Below are 16,792 nucleotides of genomic sequence, written 5' to 3'. Positions count from 1 at the left end.
ATTTTAGATTTTGTAATGTTTTGGTCATCATTTTGTTGGCAAACAATTATACTATTCAGAACCAAATTCACAATTCAATGTGGACTTTGTAAAGTACAGCACAGTATTGTACTCATTGCCAGTGTCAGGCTACCCGTGGTCTGGGTTGTCTTCATACTTCTTACTTCTTAGTGTATTTCCTCTAATTATGTTTTCCTATTTTAATGTGGATTTTAATTTTTTAATACTGATTTTGGGGAATAATGGAACATCTGATTTATATACTTATATGCTAATATCAGCTCATATTTTTGCTGTGTATATTTTGTTTCAAGGACTATTGCCATATCACATGTAAATGTGTTAATAATCTGTGAGAATGGATCTTAAATGCAGACTCAAGCACAAGGAACCTCTTTTCATACTCTTGTAAATGACAAGTAGTTGGGGGTCCATCACAGATAATTGTAGTCCATGGAGAATTTGTAAGAGACATCAGTTTGAAAGAGAGAGAAAGTGGAGGGAAAGGAAGAGTGAGAGGAGAGAGGAGAAGGGGAAGAGAGGATGGAGGAAAGACAGAAAGAAAGAGGAGAGGAAGGAGAGACAAATCCATGAAACTCAGAAATGGGAGAATGAATTTTATAGCAGATAATCCCATAGTTTTCCACTTATGAGAGCTTTGTTCAGGAACTCTACCATAAATATCTTCCTATGTTTCAGAGTACAATACCTTGCATGAACTATGTGCTTAATACATAATTTGTTGATGGATTGAATTAATCTTCATGGGTTTAATGCCCCTCTCACTCTGGATCCTGGTAATTCTCTGGTTATCAAGGCATATCATATATCCAGCCTTTTAAGATTCAAATGCCAAGTTCTTCCTGGTCTCTGGAACTAGACTGGGAAGCCAAGCCCAGAACAGTACCTGATCCTGGAAGCACTCAGTACTTGGTAAATGGTTGAATGCCTTCAAAAATGAGGCTTTTTTTATTTCCCTCTAAAGCAGACTGAATGAAAGCAAGTCAGCATATATAAAAGTGATCAAACAGTAACAGAGATGTGTTACTGTGAAAGATGGATGCCAAACCACTAATTTGAAATAAAGTAGTGTTTTGATATTTTCATTCAAATACAAATTGCTTCATGGGAGGAAGAGGAGACTCAATATTGCTTAAATTTTCTTTTACAGTTTGTAAAATTAGTAAAGTCATTGTCTCAGGAAATTAATAAGGGTTTATTTTTTCCTTTAAAAGTATAATTTACAGGCTGTTGTGTAGTGTACTTGAGTTATACCAAAAGTTGTTATACTAAACTTTAACTCACTAAAATACTTTAATATATTTATCTGCCATTTGATTATTCTATTTCCTTTAAATATTAGAAGATGCCATATTATGCTCAACCAATTTAATTAATGTGGAAGATAATTTTTTCTTATAAAACAAGGCTTGGTAATTCTGTCTCTTTGCTTCACGTTTATGTAATAATAGAGAAGAAATGGAAATTTCATCACATTTAGTTTCAAATGAAAATCAAGAACAAATGGAAATCCCTTGTCTTCAGCATGTTAACTTTTATGACCAGCTAGAGAATAAAAATTATAGTTGAAATCAGAATTTAAATGTGTTACCATATTTGCATTATACATTGAGCACAAGCATTGTCAAATGGCACTTAGAGTTTTTATATGGCTGGAGGCTACAAAAAATAGCTTTGAAGAACTAATTATTTGCCTGTATGATCTGCTTAGGGGTATAATCTGGGTTATAATTTTTTCCCCCAAAGCAGCTGTTAGCAGCAGTTTAGCTTCTATTATGTTCACCACTTCTAATCCAGCAAGTTTTGGCTTTGGATCATCTTTGTTTCCAGAACCATACAAGTTATATAGTTAAAGGATGTGCAAAATATTAACTTAAAATAATGATCATTTTAAGTCTCCCTGATCTTTTAGTCTCCTTGAAAGTATGGTTATTTGAGACTCAAAAGAGTGAACATTACAGTTGCTTGGGAGAAAGTCATTCAATAAATATCTGCCTTTTGTCACACAAATACACTTCCACAGAAAAAGGGTTGGCCTCTAACATTTTTCCCTAAACTAGTCTATGGAAAATAATCCTAGCCTTCAAAAGGAGTTGCTGTCTTGGCTCAGGAGTTAACAAATCCTACTAGTATCCATGAGGACGCAGGTTCAATCCCTGGCCTTGCTCAATGGATTAAAGGATCCGGACTTGCCGTGAGCTGTGGTGTAGGTTGCAGATGTGGCTCAGATCTCTAGTTGCTGTGGCTCTGGCGTAGGCTGGCAGCTGTAGCTCCTTTTTGACCCCTAGCCTGGGAACTTCCATATGCCGTGGGTGCAGCCCTGAAAAGACAAAGACAAAATAATAATAATAATAATTCTAGTTTTCAAGATTTGGTTTTGGTGGAAGATAGGGGAATAAAAACTGGGTTTCTGCATTTTGAAAATCCTCTCCAGAGAGTCTAATGTTCCTAAAGATTATAAACCACTGTCCCTGAAGGCCATCACTGGTTGACGAGCCTTTAGTACAGCACAGACTTGAACCCTAATATGTGTATGAATCGCCAAGGGATCTTAAAATGTAGATGGTTTATCTGGGTTAGGGGCTGGGATTCTGTGGTTCTAACAAGTCCCCGGGTGGTTCCAATGCTGCTGCTTATCTGTGAACCTCACTTTGAATAGCAAAGATAGGATTTTTCTAGCCATTTTGTAGATGAGCTAACAGCCATTTGTTCTGACATACTCTACAAGATACTGTAGCATTAATGGGAGGCAGCACTGTGTTGTGAAAATAATTCATCCAGCAAGCACTGACTGAGCATTTGCTCTGTGCTAGGTTCTTAGGCTTCTGTGTTTCTGACTCTCCTTGACCTCTCCTCAGGAGACTAAAATTTATTTGTCCTTTTAGAAAATCTTACCCCTCCAATAATCCTTGGCTGTATGACCCTGCTGTGTGCTGTGTGCATACTTTAATCATAGCAGTTATCCTACTGGGTCACATTTACCTACTTTCTTATCTATCACAGAATATAAAGCTCTTGAGGAAAATATTCTGATTGCACTTCAGACCTCTGAACTTCTCCGTCACATGAAAGAGAATCAGTGAATATGTAGGATAACTACTTAGCTAAATAAATAAGATGACATAAGCACAGCCTCAAGCTCCAAGTCCATTTCCTTTGTCAATTCAACATAGACCTCTGGCTAGGTGAAGTGAGAGAGTAGCTGAGGGTTCTTGCCTGCCTCTCTACAAGGCTCTCCTTGGCTGCCTCTGAGCCAGAAGTTTTTGGCAAGGTGTTAACATTCATGTAGGCTCTCTTCAATCAGAAATAAATAGGGGAAGTATTGGTCAATCCCAGCAGGGAGCATGACTGGTTTTAAAATGCATCAACAGAATACTTGCATGGACACAAGAGGGCACTTGCCATGACCCTGATTTCCCTTCCTGAAGTACAGGATTTTAAATCCACTCTCACAGCCCAGCTCAGCTCATATGGGACTCCCAAGGCAGGCAGAGCACCTAGGAACCCTGACAGCACCTGTGGTAGTGCCTCAGCTCCAGTGCTTCACGCTGCTTCTGCTCATGTGCTTATCTCCGTAAACTGCAATGAAACCTACATTTAGTAAAGTTTTATGTTTTACTGGTTGCCTTTTTGACCTTACCTCTCGTGGGGCCAGGGGAATGATGGCGAAACGGAGTGACTGGCAGGAGCAGCTGCAGGACTGCTTATTGAGTCATGGTGTGGCCAAACCTTATGCTGGGGAAAACTCAGTTATCTCTGATTTCCACTGTTCAGTAGGAAAATTCTTTTCCACAAATACATTGAGAATTTCTCACTTACCACATGATACTTTTGTAGTCATCTCAAATTTAAAAGAGACTACAAAGAAAGAATAAATAGAAATTAGTTGGCTTGGGAGAAACTATTGGCCCACCGCTGAGGGAAGCTGGGACAAACTTTTGGGTAAAATTCAGTTTACTCATTTTAACATTTATTTAGCACATTTACTGCATGCCTGTGTGTGCAAGACATACATCAGGTTGTAAAAGGTACAAAGATCTTTGTGGTGCAGTTTTAGCTCTCAATGAATTTCAACTAGCCAGTAGTCTGGAAACTGAATGGAGGCTACTTTCAAAGCACCTTTGACACTCCATCCCAGTGAACATTTTCCTCTCTCTCCCCTTTGTCCTCCTCTCTACAAACAGACTTGGAATCTGGGCTTAAACTGCTTGCTTCTCCATTTCCCAAGATCACCAGAGTGATCTTTTGTCATAATTCATGGCTGGTTTCGGGCATGCTCTCTCAGCACATGGCTCTTAAAAGGCATCCCTTCTTGGCTTCTGTCAGCCTTTCTTCCCTGGGCTTGACCTTATTCTGTTGACCTCCGTATTGCCTTTTTTTTTTTTTTTTGTCTTTTTAGGGCCACACCGACAGCATATGAAGGTTCCCAGGCTAGGGGTCTAATTGGAGCTGTTGCTGCCAGCCTACGCCACAGCTACAGCAACGCCAGATCTGTGCCTTGTCTGTGACCTACACCACAGCTCACGGCAACGCCGGATCCTTAACCCACTGAGCGAGGCCAGGGATCGAACCTGCAACCTCATGGTTCCTAGTCCGCTTCGCCACCATGGGAACTCCAGCCCCTGCATTGCCTTTGATGGAATTTCCTCTTCCCAAACTCTGACACCCAAGAGGCCAAGGATGAGTATCACTATATCCCTGTCCCTTCAGATGAGCAGTTTTCAAAGTGTGGTCTGCAGATCTCTAGGGGTCTGTGAGATGCTTCCAGGGGATCCATGAGGTCAAAATGATTTTCATAATGGTATTAAAACACTGTCTTTTTCACTGTGTTGACATTTGCACTGATGATATGAAAGCAAAAGTGGATGACACCTTAGCAGTGACACCTACCTGTACTAGGAGGCATATTCCTGTCACTATTTGACTTAAGAAACAAGATGCCAGCTTCATGTAAGGATGTTCTTAATGAAGCAGTAAAAGTTTGCATTTTATTAAATCTTCAGCACATATCTTTTTAAAACTCTGTGTGACAAAATGAAAACACATGTAAAACACTTTGTTTTGAGGAAGCACTTGTATAGTTTTTTTAATTTTTTAAAAAAGTGCAACTAGGGATTTTTTTCGTGGTACATCATTTTTATTTTAAAGAATGACTGACAGACAAAATATGGTTATTTAGACCATATTCAACAGACATCTTCTAGAAAGTGAGCAATGTGAGCCTATCACTTTAAGGAAAACAACTGACAGTATCTGAGCTTTCAAGGGAAAATTAGAAAGTTGCACCTGCTATCATGTATGTGATAGGTTCCAAATACTTAAAAGACTTCTCCAATGAGATTGTTGATGATATTAAGGAATGTGATTTTGTATATTATATGATGAAATATATCAACATTTGGAAGATCTACATAACTCAGTGAATCAGTATTTTCTAAATGACCAGTGTGTGATGTAACAGAATCACGCACCTGTTAAAGATCCATACAAAATGCAAAATAGATGAATGTATTTTAATATAACAAAGCATTATGTTTTGCATGATTGCTATTAAGCTTAGACATTAATGAGATTTATAGCAATGGAAAACCATGTCGCTATTTTCATCAAATTATCTAAGTGTTAGAAAACATGGTTGTTTTTCATAAAATATATTTGTTACTTTATTTTAAAGTTAATTAATAAATAAAAAAGTTTAACTATCTTAATTTTTACTTTTTTAATTTTTATTTTATTTATTTTTTTGGCTGTGCCAAAAATGTGGAAGTTTCCAGGCCAGGGATCAAACTCTTGCCACAGCAGCAAACCAAGCCACGGCAGTGACAATGCTGGGTCCTTAACCTGCCGCTCCACAAGGGAATTCCTCTTACTTTTTATTTTTAACATGGTAAGTACCAGTAGACAGAACCTACAAGAACAAAATGTTTTTTAACCCCTCAATTATTTTTGAGAGAGTAATTGGGCCCTAAGACCGAAACATTTGCAAATTGCTGCTTTAGGTCACACACTCTTATATACTAATGATTGACTAAATGAAGTTCCAGTTAACTAAAACTTGGAGGAGATCACTTAAATCGGCCTTCCCTGAAAGGGCATGCTCCCTGATTAACATTCCTGGCCCCTGCACCAGCCATGTCTAGATACATGGAAAAGCTGATTCATTTTCTTTCTTTTCTTTTTTTTTAGATTCATTATCTTGGTACATGAGATATATCCAGTGTCTAAAATGAAACAATTTTAGTAAAAATACAAGAAAGTGTTTAGAACTTCAGATTATAGGAGTTCCTGTCATGGCGCAGGGGAAAGGAATCCGACTAGGAACCATGAGGTTGTGGGTTCAATCCCGAGCCTCGCTCAGTTGCTTAAGGATCTGGCATTGCTATGACCTATGGTGTAGGTCGCAGATATGACTCAGATCTGGTATTGCCATGGCTATGGTGTAGGCCAGCAGCTATAGCTCCGATTTGACCCCTAGCCTGAGAACCTCCTTATGCCTCGGGTGCGGCCCTTAAAAAGTAAAAAATAAAAAGAACTTCAGATTATGAATGCTAATCTAGTCCCCTTTCTTTATTTATATGCCAATGCTTCAGATCTAGTTCTGCCTTTAAATAGAAAAACTTCACTTTAGCTTTTTGGAATGCTACTCTTTCTAAAAGATGTCACATTTTCCTGCATTTAATCAGTCAGCTAAGATGATTTAAATATTTTAAATGTCTTAAGATCATTATTACTATTAATACCCAGTATTTTACTCAAATACATTAGAGGCACTAAGTTCCATGGAGCATGTGAGAGTTTTCTACACTTTTATTAAATGACCACAGTATCCTGAGTCTTTTTTTTTTCTTTTTTTTTTTTCAGAGCTGCGTCAAGGGCATATGGAGGTTCCCAGGCTAGGGGGTCTAATTGGAGCTGTTGCTGCCGGCCTATGCCAGAGCCACAGCAACGCCAGATCCCAGCCGCGTCTGCAACCTACACAATAGCTCATGGCAACACCGGATCCTTAACCCACTGAGCAAGGCCAGGGATCAAACACACAAATCTCATGGTTCCTAGTCGGATTCGTTACTACTGTGCCACGACAGGAACTCCCCTGAGTCTTTTTTAATTTTATTTTTTAAAAGATTTTCATGGTTTTTTTGTTTGTTTGTTTTTGTCTTTTTGCCATTTCTAGGGCCGCTCCCGCGGCATATGGAGGTTCCCAGGCTAGGGGTCAAATCGTCAAATCGGAGCTGTAGCTGCCGGCCTATGTCAGAGCCACAGCAACCCGGGATTCGAGCCGCGTCTGCAACCTACACCACAGCTCACGGCAACGCCAGATCGTCAACCCACTGAGCAAGGGCAGGGACCGAACCCGCAACCTCATGGTTCCTAGTCGGATTCGTTAACCACTGCACCACAACGGGAACTCCAGATTTTCATGTATTTTTAAATGTTGACTTTTATTCCTGGTGTATTGGTTGATGTATTAACTGCAACTGTAACATCTTTTTTACACAGGGTATGTGTTTGTCTCTCCATTTCTAATTTTCTGTAAGCCAAATTAAAAAGCTTATTAGAATTGTATAAAATTGAGCAAATAGGGAGTTCCCGTCATGGTTCAGCAGAAACGAATCTGACTAGCATCCATGAGGATGCAGGTGCGATCCCTGGACTTGCTCAGTGGGTTAAGGATCTGGCGTTGCCATGAGCTGTGGTGTGGGTCACAGATGAGGCTCAGATCCCACGTTGCTGTGGCTGTGGTGTAGGCCAGTGGCTACAGCTCTGAATCCACTCCTAGCCTGGCTGGGAACTTCCATATACTATGGGTGCAGCCCTGAACAACAACAAAAAAAAAAAAATTGAGAAAATAGACTGAAAAAGGATCCCAGACACTTAAACAGTGATGTACATAAGGTTTTAGTGAACTTTATTTTTTATTGTACTTTGACCACTCAAAAGACTGTTGAGCTTATGGGTTTTTTAGATAACTAAATTCTTAATAGATGAAATATTGCAGCATAATAATCATTTAGTTAATAGTTGGGTATGCAGTTAATAAATACAAACAGAGATTTGAGAAACCCAAATAGTGAGTTCTAGTTCTGCTCTCTTCTCTGAGTCATCCTGATTATACTACTTATTTATCTAATCTTTTAGGTTTTACATGTGCTTTTTAAATGGGGTCTTTAAAAAGTTTTTTTTCACTTTCTGTGTAAATATTTACAAAAAGAATCTGTCTATAGTTCAAAGCCTTTGTGTAATCTTTCACAATTTAATCCAACAAAAGAGCAGACAGGGACATGCCTACATGGTCTCTGGTCCATCAGTGTTTTTCTGAAAGAGCTGGGATGTTTACATTCTTAGGAAGGAAAGAAGAACAGAGAATACCATTCCATATTTGTACTTGTTCGTTTTCCTGCATCATGGTGGCTGCTTTATAACAGCTCATAACGGTTATACTGCAGCATTATTTCTGCTTGTTGAATCACATTGGTATGCAGATTCCTAAGTATGTAGCCCCATGGATTAGGCCCCTCATTCCTGTCAAAGAGAGTTATTTACTCTGGGAATCTTTCCAAAGTTGCTACCAGGAATGCTTTTTACTTTTATGGTGACTTGGTCCCTAAGGATAAAGACAATCATCCAAAGGGAAAACTTTTTGCCCAGTATCTAGACATTTATTGGTGACCAGGGCAGAAAAGTTCCTAGTCTTCAAAACTCAACATGAGAACAGATTATTGAGCTTGAATTGAGGAACGGAATATAGAATAATCAAAAGATCTTAGTGTCTCCTTGTCCTTGCACCCATGACCTGACTTGAATATACAATTTAAGAATCATTTCAGGAATTTCTGTTGTGGCTCAGCAGAAACGAATCTGACTAGCATCCATGAGGACGCAGGTTCAAGTCCTGTCCTCGCTTAGTGGGTTAAGGATCCAGTGTTGCCATGGGCTTCATTGTAGGTTGCAGATCTGGCATTGCTGTGGCTGTGGTGTAGGCTGGCTGCCACAGCTCTGATTCAATCCCTAGCCTGGGAACCTCCATGTGCTGAGGGTACAGCCCTGAAAAGACAAAAGACCAAAAAAAAAAAAAAAAAAGAACTATTTTCACTATTTAGGAGTTCCTATTGTGGTTCAGTAGTAATGAACCCTACTAGTATCCATGAGGATGAGGGTTCCATCACTGGCCTTGCTTAGTGGGTTAAGGATCCAATGTTGCTTTGAGCTGTGGTGTAGGTCACAGTTGCAGCTCAGATCCTGTGTTTCTGTGGCTGTGGTGTAGGCCAGCAGCTGCAGCTCCAATTCAACCTGTAGCCTGGGAACCTTTGTACGCTACATGTGCAGCCCTAAAAAGACTGAAAAAAAATTATTTTCGCTATTTAGACAATTTGTACAATTGAATTTCTTAGTCAGTTCTTTATACACTTAACAGTGTTTTAAAGGAGAAAAGCCTCACTTCATTTTAGCAATTATCTACTCTCCATTTAGAACATTTGTCTGGACCGGAATGCATATTGATAATCATTTTACTTTAGTCCAAGTTCTTCACAAAGCTTTTATTTCTTTCATATCAAGTTCCTAGTAGGTACTCTACAGTGGTTTTTCTGAACTCCCTTCATACTCCTCAAGTTTCAGTCCCCTTTGCCTTTCCTCCTTTATTCTTAGCAGATGGTGACCTCATATAATTTATCTGGTGTAAGTTCCTGCATTGTCTCTCCTGTCTTGAAATATCATTATCTGTGTCCATTTTTTTTCCTCTTCTATATTTGAGAAATAGTTGCTCTTTTACCTCTTGTCATTTTTTGCCCTTAGTCCTATCATTCTGTATCAGTACAGGGTTCATTCGTAGAAAATAGAAGCCTCTCTAGTTATTTTAGTGAGAAAAGGAATGTAAGAAGTACTTATAGAACTGTTGAAAGATCTGGAAAGGCAGGCATTAGGCAGGGCCTCCAGAAATTACTTCAAACAACACTGCAGAAATGGCTACCCAAGGGATTGGCAACTTTTGCCACAATCAGGAAGCTAAGGAGTCAAGAAGCTATTGGGCTGGCCCAGCGCTGGGTCTAGAGTTACACACCTTAGCTGTGATCTGGGATTAAGAAGCAGCCAGTGGGGAAAAAAAAAAGAGTTCCCATCATGGCTTGCTGGTTAACCAGCCTGAGTTAACCTATCCATGAGGAAGTGGGTTCAATTCCGGGCCTCGCATAGTGGGTTAAGGATCCCTTGTTGCCGTGAGCTGTGGTATAGGTCGCAGACATGGCTTGGATCTGGCGTTGCTGTGGCTGTGGTGTAGGCCAGCAGCTGAAGCGCCGATAACAACCCCTAGCCTGAACCTTCATATGCTGAGAGTGTGGCCCTAAAAAGGCAAAAGACAAACAAATAAACAAACTAACAAACCAACAAAAACAAGCCGCCAGTAGAACTGCTGTATCCAGAGTAAAATTATCTTCCAGATCCGCACCAGCAAGATGGATGCCTCAGTCTAATGCTTCTCTTGGCTTAATTCAATTTCAAGTCCAAGTTTCTTGCAAGTATACTTGCTTGTCGAAATTAGATCACACCCAGAAACGTAGTTCAAAGAGAGTCTGGGAAATGTTACTTTATTATCTCAGCCTCTGTTGTGCACTAGGCACATTCAGAGGGGTTGGGGACAAAAGTCGAGCAATCCATTCAACTATTTGCCACAGTCTTCTCCACTGACTTTTGATTTACTCAGTTTCTAGTTATATTTATTTATCCCATAGTCTAGGTATTTCCTCAAGTATTTTTTCCTCTTTGCTATATGAATTTCTGTACTAAATTCCAAGATGCCTTTTGCTTCCTACCACTGAGATTTTCCTTGGGTTATTTTTATTCTTATAGCGTTGTGTTCTGGTCCTTGTTTTCTTTTGCTTTGTCATCCTGAAATGGTTATACTGCAGTTTGCTATTGATCTCCAAAAATATTGTACCAGCATAAACATGAATTCCCAACAACTTGTGAACTCAGTTTGGTACTAGGAAACTATATCAAGGACTGAAGATGAAGTTCAGAATCTGGAAAGCAAACTTACTAAATGTAGGGTTATTTACTTATTTCTAAAACTTTAACCATCATCATTGCTCTTGCTGCATCTTCCAGTGACTATTCTATTTTTCTAGACAGCTAAAGAAATATAGATTCATCTGTCTTTGGTTTAAGAGCCAGATGAAGTGAGCGAATGCTTGTTAAATCTTGTCTCAGAAGTATGAGGGAAGTTTTACAAAGGCATGAGATAGGAAATTAAGGAAGGACTGGGGTTTCAGAAAGAGCTACTAGATCAAGACTACTTTCCAATTTCCATAAAAATCTTTTTACCTGTGTACTGAGATCATGTCTCTCATCCTTAGTTATCCCCAGGTCCCAAGATATTATCTTGTGAATTATGAATAGCCCTACACAGGACAGGCTATTTTATACTAATTTTCTCTTTCTTTTTCATGTATTTTAACATACATAGCAATAGGATTTAAAGAAAAGATTGTCTTGGTCCCATCACTTAATCTGGGATATCTTTCAAGAAGACCTATCAGTGAATTGCATGCAAAAATGCAGCCCATGGGACCAGACTTAATTTCACTAACAGGAATCTGACATGATTGACATGTCATATACACATCACAAAATAGTGCAAGATTCTATGAGCACTCAAATCTGATACTTGCTTTCTAGTCAGTTCTGGAAGATTTAGAAATGAAGCAGTAATAAGTTAATAGAAAAGGAGCGTTTTTCATTTTACCAGAGAATTATTTATCATAAAAGTAAATGAGTATGGCTAACACTCTTCTCAGATTTAGTCTATGAAATTAAAATGATGTTGTTAAATTTCCTAAAGAGGCCTTACCTTTACATTTTCACTTGGTTATAGTAAAATAAATCTTTCCTGACATGGATCAAGAGGCTATAAGCAATAGAACATTGTATTTGGTAAACATTTACATTACTAATAATAGCAATGTTAGTTGTGTGGTCTGATTAAATTGAGAGGTACTGGAAGGGAATTCAGTATTTATGGATAGAAGAAACTCACTCATCTGATAAATGCATCAGGTGTGGAATGAGGTCTCTAAGAGAATGTTTCCAAAGAAAAGAAATTACGTCACATGCTCACATAGGTTTGTTGTATGAAGTCACAATTTGCAAGAGACGGTTTTATTCAGTTTTCAATTTGTAATAATTGGGTCATAATACTATTTTCCAATCTTAAAGTTTTTTTTTTTTTTTTTTTTCCTTTTTAGGGCCCACCTGTGGCATATGGAAGTTTCCATGCTAAGGGTCAAATTGGAGCTGCAGCTAGGGCCTATACCACAGCTGTAGCAACACCAAAACTGAGCTGCATCTGCAACCTACACCACAGTTTGTGGCAACACTAGATCCTTAACCTATTGAGCAAGGCCAGGAACTGAACCTGCATTATCACAGAGACAATGTTGGGCCCGTTAACCTGCTGAGCCACAATGGGAATGCCTTAAAAATTTTTTAATATATAACTCTTAAAATAATAAAGAGGAAGAAGAAAAAGGAAAACAAAATAAAATCTGTCTTTTCCAACCCTGCTTTCTGGGCCAACCAGGTAAGTTTTTGTCCCTTCTGCCTAGTTTCTTCCATTTCCTCCCTGACTTTACTTACCATGTATCAATTATTATTACACTACTCCCCTCTCTCTTCACTCGAGGATTCATGGTAGAGAATTTAAACTATTGACTAGGGAGGCAACGTATGTAGTGGTTAAAATCACAAGCTCTGGGAGTTCCCTGGTGGCCTAGCAATTAAGGATCTGGCATTGTTGAAGCTGTGGTGTGGATTTGATCCCTGGCTTGGGAACTTCTGCATGATGTGCGTGTGGCCTAAAAAGAAAAATACAGGCTCTGGAGTCAGAAACCTTGGATTCAAATTCTGGTCCTAGCTGTGTAATTTTAGGCAAAGTACCTACGTTTTCTGAGTCTCTGTTTTCCTAAGCATAAGAATGAAGGTAATGATAGTTCATCTGAACACATAAAGTAGAAGTACATTCATACTTCTCATTAAGGTTTTATAGAGATAAATGATATAAGGATATAAAAGGTACAAGCATAGTAAGTGCTCAATAAAAACAAACCACTAACGGAATTCCTGTTGTGGCTCAGTGGATTAAGGACCTGATGTTTTCTCTGTGACAATGCAAATTCAATCCCTGGCCTCACCTAGTAGGTTAAATATTTAGCATTGCCACAAGCTGTGGCATAGGTCACAGATGAGGCCCAGATCCAGTGTTGCCGTGGCTGTTGCTTAGGCTCCAGCTGCAACTCTTATCCAACCTTTGGCCCAGGAACTTCCATGTGCTGCAGGTGTGGCCATTTAAAAAAAAAAAAAGGAGTTACCATCGTGGCTCAGTGGTCAGTGAATCAGACTAGGAACCATGAGGTTGCAGGTTCGATCCCTGGCCTTGCTCAGTGGGTTAAGGATCCGGCATTGCTGTGAGCTGTGGTGTAGGTCGCAGATAAGGCTCGGATCCTGCGTTGCTGTAGCTGTGGCGTAGGCTGGCGGCTACAGCTCCGATTAGACACCTAGCCTGGGAACCTCCATATGCCTCAGGAGCAGCCCTAGAAAAGGCAAAAAGACAAAAAAAGAAGAAAAAAAAAAGGAAAAAAGCTGCTAAATATTTAAACAATTGTGTTATTACTTCTGCTGAGAAACCTAATAAATAGGCTTGTCTTCTTCCATCTTTCAGTTATGAAATGTGTACTGAGGAAAAGACATATAAAACGTTGTTTATCTTAGAGTATGATGAGGTAGTGCCACATATGTGGATAAAAACTGAAAATAAATCCAGATATTTTTCAAATATCTTATAGACAGAGTACTAAGATTTTATAGCTTTTCTTTTATACTTAGCATGTTCCTTTTGTGTGTCTGTGTGTGTGTAGCAAGTCAATGCATTCTTATTCACTAGTCTCTTCATGAGTATCTCTATGAATTGTGCATCATGGAACTTAACACATATTATTTCTAATCCTTATTAACCACCTAGAGAGATCAAATTTATCAGTTCTATTTTACACTTTAGAAAACTAGAGTTGGAGTTCCTGCTGAGGCACAGTGGGTTAAGGATCCAGCATTTTCCCTGTGGTGGCATAGTTTCGATCCCTGGTCAGGGAACTTCCACATGCCACAGGTACAGCCATTAAAAAACAAAACAAACAAAAAAACCCCTAGAGTTTAAGGAGATAATATAACTCATCTAAGTCCCGACAGCTAGTAAGCACTGGAACAACACAGTTGAAACCCATGTCTTTTATCTGAATTGGTGTTCTTTCCCACTAGTACTTACATTTTATGAATCTAGGACTAATGGCCTAAGGAGAAGATTGCTAATAATTTTGCTGATAGCTATTCAGCATTATGAATACTAATGATTTTTACATCCAAACTTACTCTTATTTCTGATAATATATTTCATTTTAACAAATAAGAGTGTTTTCAGGGGATAGAATTTTTACCCAGACACATAGTGCACAGTTATAGAAAGTACAAAGATACATAATTATACAAAAAATAAGGTAAAGAGATTTTTGCACCCTAACAAGTGTTTATACTTCATAATACACCTCTGAACAGAACCATATTGGTGAAGTTGGTGATGGCAAGGGATATGTTTGGGCATAATTGACTCTGGTATACAGCCTTTGTTTAGTTTAGTCCTATTAAAACTACAGAAAGAGTAGGCCTTCAGAAAAGCCCTTGTGGCAAGGAAAGTATCACCATATTTAACATGGTTCTTGAGGGAAAAATATTTCCTGCTGTTCAGACAAATGTAAAAGGTCAGCTAAACACAATCATAGCATTTGATTCCAAATGTTGACCTCAGAATGTACACTCTGAAGGAATGCTAATGGCTCCTACTGTAGGGCCTTTGCTTATTTGGATACCACTAAAAGCTCCACTTGACAAGCATAATGATGAACTGCACTTTTCCCATCAAGTAGCACATGGTTGGATGATAGACAGCTCTGTTAAGTTGGGGATTAGTTTATTTTCCAAGGACCAATTTTTCATCTTGCTTTGCAAACTCATGAAGCTGCTTAAAACTCACACAACTTACTGCTCATAAATTAAACCCCAGCTTCAAGATTGGGCCTTCAGGTGGGGGGTTTAGGGTAAAACAACACAACTGTTTATCAACATGAAACCTCTTTGGTCCTCCAAAGGATGAGTGTTCTGTTTGTATTCTAGTACATCTGACTCCATTGAATGAATAGTTTTATGCTTCAAAAATATGTGTTATTATCCACCTAATTCTTATTTTATTTAAAAATTAAATAAATGTTAAAGAATAAAATGTGAATAACTCTACCCTTCGCTTAAATGTTCATTGTTGAGTACTGTCTTATCCTTGATTTATTAACAACTCGCTCATGAGTCTTTATTTTAATAATTACTGCAAGACAAAATAAACATATTTGGCAGTCAATAAACAGATATTTTTCAAAATTGCATGACTATCCTCTTTCTCAGTGCTTTTGTTGCTTCCTTATAGCTTTGGAAATATTGTTCTTTTAATTTTTGCAATAAATTAGTGTGTTCTTTCAAAACAAAAGGAATGAGATTGATTTTTCAGAAGAGGGGAAGGCCTTTTATGGACTTTAATTTATGGCAATAAAAGGGTAGACCCTCCCAGAACAAAACTAACTGAATCACTTCAAATTTCAATAGCATCATTGCTTTGGCACTTAAAGATATGCTTCTGCTTCAAGATTATCATTTACAATGTAAATGCACTTGTGGATATAAACTTTAAACCTATCAACATATTATCATTAAAGATCTTAGCAAGAATTAATGGGCGGCTATTAGAGATCGATGGAAATACATTTCACATCTAATCAGAAATGAGCCTGGCTATGAAAACATTCTTTAAGAAGTGTCACTTACCTGGTTTTGACCTCTCTGGACTCAGAATCTTAATTTTTATAGTGAGAGAGAGATCCCCTTGGTAGAAAATATATAGAATATTATCCTAAAGTATTCCTAAATTTGAGACTGTATGATTGTGATACATGATTTATTGTGAACTATTAAATTCACATTATAAAATGAAATCTAAACACACTAGTTATCATTTAAGGTTCCAGCAGGAAATAGGTGACATGTTCAAAGGAGTAATTAAAAATAATGTAATTCAGGGACTAAAGGTAGGCTCAAATGAATCAACAAATGATAATGAAACACCCAGAGATCAAGAGCAGGAAGTGATTATTACCCTTAAGCCTGAAGATGCAAGGAGATGGTGTTACTGGGACTCAACAAGAGTTAAGGCATGGTAGAGGGACAGACAGGAGCTCTGACTATCTAGATCAAGGAACAAAGCCACTGCCAAACTGTGGCACAGCAGATCCAGGAGGGAGAACATCTCCTTGAACTCTCATTTTCCTTGCTTTTTGATCTCCTATTGGGGCTTACCAATCCAACTAAGCAATTATGCAAGGGCACCCAGCAATGCAGTCTCTAGAGGACACTCCCCAACTGCCACAAAACAGTGCCAGGGAGGGAAGAAAAGGGACTGGAAGGGCCGAAGGAAAATAACCAGCACAGCATTTTACCATAATTATATAAATACACAAGATGTAAACCTCCAGGAATAACTGAATGTTATTCCTCACTAAGGACTGATGGGAATTCTCTCTTGTTATTCTATTCCTCTGAATTTCTCTTCTTCCAGGAGCTGAAGGTTCTCTTCTAGGTTTTTATTTAGTTCTTGTTCCACATCAATCTATGCTGAAATCCCATGCAA

General features: G+C 38.5%; 1 protein-coding gene across 2 annotated transcripts in view; it reads left to right on the top strand.

Annotated features, from left to right (window-relative positions):
• Positions 1-16,792, top strand: part of SYNPO2 (synaptopodin 2) — a 166,583-nt gene that overhangs the window by 107,459 nt on the left and 42,332 nt on the right. The gene's annotated exons all lie outside the window — the stretch shown is intronic.

Source organism: Phacochoerus africanus, chromosome 10 (assembly GCF_016906955.1).
Source record: "Phacochoerus africanus isolate WHEZ1 chromosome 10, ROS_Pafr_v1, whole genome shotgun sequence".
NCBI classification, from domain to species: Eukaryota; Metazoa; Chordata; class Mammalia; order Artiodactyla; family Suidae; genus Phacochoerus; species Phacochoerus africanus.
Note: the sequence above shows the minus strand (reverse complement) of the source record. Positions and strands in the feature narration are given on the sequence as shown.